Consider the following 8,398-nt stretch of genomic DNA (forward strand, 5'->3'; position numbering starts at 1 on the left):
TCATTTTGCATGAGGGTTGCCTGCCCCAGTGTCCCTCCCTCAGAAAAACGGCAGAGTGACAGGTCAAGAGTACTACTGGCTACAAAAAGCCTAGCGGTTACTCCTGTACATGGTCTTTATACACCTTAATGAGGATTTGACTTCTATCTCCGCCCTCCTAATATGGGTGTCCTACTTTGCTTAAAGAATAAAAGAAAGGGGGAGATATGGGTCGCTGCCTGCACATTCCCCATTACAAGATGGCGCTGACATCCGGCTGGAGTTAGCAGTAAACAAGTCATGTGCGCACGCGCTGGGTAACTTTCCACTCCTTGAGCTCTGCCTCTCCCATGGTGTCATAGGGACTGATGAGTTTCAACCAATCAGGTGGCTCCACGTCCAAGGCGAGGACTGATTCCTATATAAGGGGATGGGCTAGATAGTTCGGGGTCTTCGTCTTCACATGTTGCAAGCTTACGCTCTGCCTCTTGAGAGCATTAAAGCTTTACTGCAGAAGAATCCTATTTCGTGTGCTGCGTAGTTCTTGCTGGCGAGACGGTTGTGCGGGACAGGGATGCTATACCCAGAGGCTCGGACTGTCCAAGAAACAACTCACAGACTGTGTGAAGTTCAAGAAAAAAAGAAAAGAAACCAAAAAAAAAGTCATGCTCAGTCCTTACACACCAAGCAAACGTTGACTAATTCTAGGTTACACCCTATTTTACATGTACTTTTGCTCATTGTAAATAGTAAGACTTTAATGCAGAGTATCAAACCTTAAAAAAGAAAAAGAAACAAAAAGCCAAGCACGGACACAATTGTATTTGTATACATTTATGCAAAAATGTTTAAAATTTTTTCTTTTCTCTTTGTTTTTTTAAAATAAATTTTTAACAAAAAAGGAAGTAAGGACAGAATGTTTTAAAGCTTAATAATTGAAAATACTCTGAAATCCATTTTAATTTATGGATCCAATTATTATTTCCAGAAGTAAAATATTTAGTAGTGAAAACATTACAATAATTATCTTTGATTCAGACTTGAGCCACATTCTATTATGGTAAATCCTGAGTATAAAAGCATAAGCTTTTATTTTTGTGATCATTAAAGCAAAATCCCTTTGTAATATTTAACCCTGATCATTCACACGTCAACCAGGTCCTGAGACTTACACGGCTATTTTAATAAAAAAGCAGAATTTTCCCTTCTGAAGGAAATAAAAAAAATCTTCTTTATCTTAAAAAAAGGAGCATAAATTCGGAGAAATATTCTATTAAGAGCATGCAGGGGGGAAAGTGTTCTATTAAGAAAATGCACGGGGGAAAGTGTTCTATTAAGAGCATGCATAGGGTGGTAGTGTTCTTTTAAGAGCATGCACAGAGGGAAAATGTTCTATTAAGAGCATGCAGAGGGGAAAGTGTTCTATTAAGAAAGTGCACAGAGGGAAAGTGTTCTATTAAGAGCATGCAGAGGGGAAAGTGTTCTATTAAGAAAGTGCACAGAGGGAAAGTGTTCTATTAAATGCATACAGAGAGGAATGTGTTCTATTAAGGGCATGCACTGTGAAGGAAGTTTTATATTAAGAAAAGGCATGGGGTAAAATATTATATTAAGAGCATGAACAGGGGGAGATATTTTATTAAGAGCATGCCCAGGGGAAAGTGTTCTATTAAGAGCATGCAGATAAGAAAGTGTTCTATTAAGAGCATGCACTAGGTGTGGGAAGTGTTATATTAAAAGAATGCACGGGGGGGGGATGTTCTATTAAGCGCATGAATGGGGGAAAATGTTCTGTTAGAGCATGCATGGTGGAAAGTGTTCAAATAAGAGCATGCACGAGGGGATGATCTATTATAAGCATGCATGGGGGGATAGTGTTTTATTAAGAGCATGCACGGGTTAAAGTGTTCTATTAAATGCATGCCCAGGGATAGTGTTGTATTAAAAGCATGCACAGGGGAAAGCATTCTATTAAATGCATGCATGAGGGTTATTGTTCTATTAAGAGCTTGTACAGGGTGGGGGATATGTTTAATCAAGAGCTTATACAGGGTGGGGGATGTGTTCTATTAAGGGCAGACAAGGGGAAAATTTTCTCTTAAATGCATGCATGTGGGGGAAGTGTTCTATTAAAAGCATGCACAGGCGAAAGTGTTCTATTAAGAACATGCATGGGGAAAGTGTTCTATTAAGAGCATGCAGAGGGGGAAAGTGTTCTATTAAGAGCATGCACTGGGTGGGGAGTGTTATATTAAGAGAATGTTCTGGGGGTGGGAAGTGTTCTATTAAGAGCATGCACACGGGGAAGTGTTCTTTTAATAGCATGCATGGAGAAAGTGTTCTATTAAAAGCAGGCACAGGGAAAGTGTTCTCTTAAAAGCATGCACGGGGGTGTTCTATTAAGAGCATGCACAGGGGAAAGTGTTCTATTAAGAGCAGCGCAGGGAAAGTGTTCCCTTAAATGCATGCACTGGGGGGGGATGTTCTATTAAGAGCATGCACGAGGTGGAAGTGTTTTATTAAGAGCATGCACAGGGGAAAGTGTACTATTAAGAGCATGTACTGGAGGAGAAATTATTATATATTATTCTATTAAGAGCATGCACGGGGGGGGGTGTTCTATTAAGAGCATGCTGGGGGAGTGTTCTTTTAAGAGCATGCATTGAGAAAGTGTTCTATTAAGAGCAGGCACAGGGAAAGTGTTCTCTTAAATGCATGCAGGGGTGGGTGTTCTATTAACAGCATGCATGGGGGAATGTGTTTTATTAAGTGCATTAATGAGGAAAAGTGTTCTATTAAGAGCATGCATGGGGAAAGTGTTCAAGTAAGAGCATGCACAGGGGAAAATATTCTATTAAGAGCAGGCTCGGGAAAAGTGTTCTCTTAAATGCATGCACCAGGGGAGTATTCTATTAAGAGCCTGCACGGGGGGGGGGGGAGTATATTATTAAGGTCATGCACAGGGGAAAGGGTTCTATTAAGAACATGCACTGGGAATGTGTTTTCTTAAATGCATTCATAGGGGGAGTGTTCTATTAAGAGCATGCATATATATTTATGTATGTATGTGTATATGTATATATGTATGTGTATATGTGTATATGTATGTGTATATGTGTATATGTATGTATATATAAATGATTTTTTTTGATTTTCCTTTTACTTTTATTTATTCAAATCACATTCCAGTCACTGCTTCTTTTGTTTCCCTTTGGTGAAGCACATGTTTCTGTTTGTGGTCCATGATCTGTGTAGACACTTGGAACCCCAGTTTACTGCTCACTGCTCCACAGTCTCACCCAACTTTGAGTAGAGAGACTCTGGAGATTTGAACATGTGAAGTGACATGAGTTGTGTGTCAATCACACCAGCGATTTTGCCAGCAAGCAAAGGACACGTGGCTTGAATCAGAAGAAACAGCTATTTCCTTTTTGCTTCTTTTCTTGTGGGCATGCAGATGACAACATGCAAGGGGTCAAAAGGTACCTGGACATGCAAGTGATCAGCGGGCTGCTGCATGCTGACTTGTGGCTGTTTGTTAAGTGTTGACATGCCAGCAACACGCTGTGATGACATGACTCATGGAAGCCTCAGGGAAGCTGGTCTCAGCATACCAAGTACAGGTCTAGGAGCAGCTGGGCAGATAACACCAGTCATATCCTAGAATGGACGAAGTCTGGCACCCTGGGCACAGACACTTGCACACTTACAAACTTGCACACTTGCCATGCTCTGCATATACTGCTTAGGGAGGTGAGCCTGGTGCCCTTCTTTGTGCCAAGCTGAGACACATAGAGTGACTTCTGCAGGGGATGAGATTTTTCACGGAAAAGTCCACACCCTGGTATCTGGGGATCCAATGTTGCTTCATCTGCTCAGATTTGCGCTTAAGTTTCATCTGCTGTTCCCCTACTTCCTGATCTGGACCAACATAAATGTGTTGTTCAAAAATAAGATGATCATGCTTAATCTATACCCAACAAGAAAACGGTTTCCATGTTACATTCTGTCCTACATGTACTTCATGCTTATGGTAACTAGTGGGATTTCAATGCATGCTAGCAAACCTCTAAAAGAATTAAGTACTGACAAAAATATTCACATAATGTTATACCAAAAATGCCTTTAAAAATCTTTACATGTGTTTCTCTCTTTTTTTAAATAAAGTGTAAGAAAAAAATGTGTTTTGCATTGAGCTCCTATCGCTTCATCTCACCCACAGGCTTCTGCGCATCTTCCTGCCTTTCAAAGTTCACAAATCCAAACCCTTTGGATTTTCCACTTGCACGTGCCATCGGCCCAAACTTGCAGAAGTGCTCTCTCATCATACATGTCTTCTCCAAAGCTCCTAATGGAAACCCTGCTGAGCTACTTCACTCTGGCTCCAAGCTCTGCTTCTCGCTACTTCCAGGATTTAAATCGTCCTACAGACACTTTATGGCCATTTTAGAAGCATTCCCTTTATTTTCCCAATAGCTCTTTCGTGTTTGGTAAATGTGTGTTCTGAGCTCAGAGCAACTCTCTGCACCCTGCCAGAGATAAGGGGATGTGGTTACTCTTTTAAAATTACAGATGATTTTATTCTTAATGATGTAAAAATTCATACGATTGTGACAAGGAACAACTCTTGGTCTTCATCTGAATCATAAGTATTTTCATTACTGTTATCTTCATTAAACTATTCAGCATTAATTATCATATACAACTCAAATCACAGTAGAAATATTATGTTTAAAAGTCTCTCTTAAGCAGCATTATTTTTTACTTCACCCACCCCCCCCCAGAGGTAATCCACGATTGGGAACAATCCAGTGAGCAAACTGCCGGGTAACACAGTTCCTTCTGTGTCTCTTACTGTGACCCTAAAATCATGCCAAGCTGTCTTTCTTCTTCCAGCACCGCTTCTTCATACTGAGAAGGAAAGACAGTAGGGTCTGACCCTTGAACCTTCTCCACAAACACCAATACCCTCATCTTACTAGTTTCTGCCTTAGCCCGCGGGCCCCACACAAATGCACACTGCATGGGATCCATGTTGCCCAGTGGCTGGCGTGCCAGGTACCCCTCCATCACAAACTCAAACGTGATGAGCTCTCAGGGTTCACCGAAGGTGAAATGATCCATTCCAGGGTAGATGCCCATTTGGCTCAATGCTTCCCAAATGTCCTCCTCTGTCACATGGTTGCCTTTCATGAAGACGACACCCAGGATGAGGATCAGGAGACCGGTCTTGGGGAAGCTGACCTCATGACTGTGCATCCCATCATAGGTGAGGCCTAATTTGATGAAGATGGTGTAGAAGTGGTTGATGGCGTCCACCTCCTTCACACCCAGGCCAAAGACCATCTCCATGTGCTCAGAGGCTCTCATGAGGATTTCCTGATAACGGTCTGAATCTTCTCTGACAATGAGTGCCATGATGTCACTCATGCTCAGCATCTCTCTCGCCTGGTACTTGACCAGCATGTAATTCACCAAGAAATTAACTTTGCCATCTATGGCCATACCAGGCAAATTTGGCTGATGTGGAAGGAAGGCCGGGCCACCCTGTATTTCTCGGTGACCCAGGCCCTCGGCACAGTCGCCTGAAGTGGCACAGGGATGCTGAAGACCACTGGAAGGACTGAGTCTCCCATGTGCAGGATCTTCCTGGTTTTCAGCCATGATAAGTTGACAGGAGGAACATGGTTCCTCTGCAGCCCTGGGGACCTGGGCCTCCTCGCCGGTCTGACCCTTCAGACTTCCTGCCATAGGGAGAAGAGATGAGGAACGTGGCTCCTCAACTGGCCGGAGCCTGCTGTGGTCTGGAATTGCCAGGTTTCTTCACAGGTCTGGCTTTGGTTAGCTGTATGTTCTGGACTCTTCTGAAGTTGGGACATGGCAGGTGTGGAGGAGAGAAGGCAGCAAAACCAGGAACTGTTTGAAAGAGAAAGGAAGGGGATGGGGGTCACCTGCCTGTAAAATTCGCTCTTCCAACAGAGTTGTGAAAGTTGTGTTATGCAAGTTCACAAGGAAGACCTGATGTGTGCAAATTAAAAGACATGCTGAGTGCCAGCATGGAATGGTCAGAGGGCAGTGAGGACACACATGTGGCTCTGTAGCAGTCACTCCTTTCTAAATGAAGAGAAAAAGCTCCTTAATCTTCACTAGTTTAATCAACATTAAGCCACATTTTTTGCCATAACAAAACTTTTCCTTCCCAAGATGGGTCTGACCTTCTGTTTGTGGCTGAAGAACTGCACATAGCTGCTGATATGGAGAATTGAATTTTCTCTAAGGTTGTAATGCTTTGTGGGTTAAGCACGCTCTGCTAGATAGATACACACACACCAAACTATGTAGGGAGTGAAAGTAAAACTTAATAGATTAACAAAACAAAACAAATTGGGTAGGAATAAAAGGAGGTGGTATTGAGGAGAAGGTTGGAAAAGAAGGTGGATATGATCAAAATTTTATGAAAACTTAATAATAATAATAATAATAATAATAATAATAATAATAATAATAATATAACCCTGCTCCTAAGACTAAAACAGTAAGGCCCCTGCTTATTTGAAATGTTCAGGCGACCTACACACAGGTCCCTGGGTGCTCTGAAGAGCTGAAGAGATGCTTTTCATCCTAAGTGGAAATATTTGTACATTTTAAAACCTGCTCATTAATAACTCAAAAGGTAGGAGGATAGACTTATGGCAACTTTTGTTAGTTACAAATCAATATGTTTATTTAACCTTTATACACCAAGAAAACATTGTTTCCTATGTTACATTTTGTTCTACATGTACTTTATGATCATTGTAAATAGTAAGGTTTCAATGCATACCATCAAACATTTAAAAAACTAAGTACTGGCAAAAATGTATTCATATATTTTATACCAAAGTGCTTTTAACAATCTGTACATGCATCTCTGTTTTTTTTTAAAAATTAACATTGTAAGGGGGTAAAAACCCTGAGCCCACACAAGAGAGCCTGGAGATGGCCATCAGGGAAATGCAAATCAAAACAACCCTGAGATTCCACCTCACACAAGTCAGAATGGCTGAGATCAAAAACTCAGATGACAGCAGATGCTGGTAAGGATGCAGAGAAAGAGGAACACTTCTCCACTGTTGGTGGAGTTGTAAGGTGGTACAACCACTGTGAAAATCAGTTTGGTGATTCCTCAGAAAATTGGACATGGTACTCCATGAAGACCCAGGTATTCTAATTCTGGACATATACCCCAGAGAAGCTCCAACATACAGCAAAGACATATGCACCACAATGTTCATAGCAGACCTATTTATAGTAGCCAGAAGCTGGAAAGAAACCAGATGTCTTTCAGTAGATGAATGGATACAAAAATGGTGGTACATTTACACAATGAAGTACTACTCAGCAGTCAGAAACAATGACCTTATGAAATTCTTAAGAAAATGGATGCATCTAGAGAATATAATCCTGAGTGAGATAACCCAGTCACAAAAGAACAGACATAATATGCTGTCACTGATAATTGGATATGAAACCTAGAAAGCTCTGAATACCCCAGGAACAACTCATATGTCACATGAAGCTCAAAAAGAAGGAAGGCCAAAATGGGGATGCCTCAGTCCTTCTTAGGAAAAAGAACAAAACTCTCATGGGAGGAAACACAAGGTTAAATAGAGAAACAGGAATTGAAGAAAAGATCACTCAGAAGCTGCCTCACCTGGGGATCCTCCACATATGCAGTCACCAAATCCAAGCACTAAAGCTGGTCCCAAAAAGTACTTATTGGCAGGAACCAGACAGGGATTCCCCCTCAGGTACTATGCTAAAGTCATACAGACACAGCTGAGCATGCTTGCAGCTACCCAGTGGTCTGAACTTGGGGATCCTAATGAGGTTGCTAAAGAAAAGATCTAAGGAGGAGAAAAGATTGAAACCTCATGGGAAGATAACAACATTATCAACCAGCCAAACCCTCCAAAACTCCCATAGCCTGAAACATCAACCTCTGTGGGCACTCTGAGAGACACATTGATCCAGTTGCATATGTAGCTGAAGATAATAGTGTCTGGCATCAGTGTGAGAAGAGACTTTTGGTCTAGGGAGGGCATGTTGTCCCAGTGTAGGGGAATGACAAGGCAATGGGTGGGGAGAGGGATCAGAAGGGAGTGCACTTTTGTGAAGGCAACTGGAGGGGGAGGGAGGATGAGAGCAGGGCAGGGTAAAGGGATAACATCTGAAATGTAAATCAGAGTATCTAATAAAAAAACTATACATTAAATTAAAGAAAATGAAAATTCTCTAGGACAAGGGCAAAAACTAAAGACCAAAGATGTGTGTATGTGTCTGTTTGTGTGTGTGTGTGTGTGTGTGTGTGTGTGTGGTGTTGACCTCCTCAATACTTAGGAACCTTACTAGAACCAAAAAGCAGGTGTGTCCCCTTCAT

The 8,398-nt window shown here is 41.7% G+C and overlaps 1 pseudogene across 1 annotated transcript; it reads right to left on the minus strand.

Moving 5' to 3' along the window:
• Positions 1 to 4,830: 4,830 nt before the first annotated feature.
• Positions 4,831 to 5,730, minus strand: LOC308415187 (melanoma-associated antigen B16-like; annotated as a pseudogene). Its single transcript has one exon. The product of its transcript is annotated as a melanoma-associated antigen B16-like (transcript).
• Positions 5,731 to 8,398: the final 2,668 nt, after the last annotated feature.

This window comes from Micromys minutus (genome assembly GCF_963924665.1).
Source record: "Micromys minutus genome assembly, chromosome: X".
In the NCBI taxonomy this organism is placed as follows: Eukaryota; Metazoa; Chordata; class Mammalia; order Rodentia; family Muridae; genus Micromys; species Micromys minutus.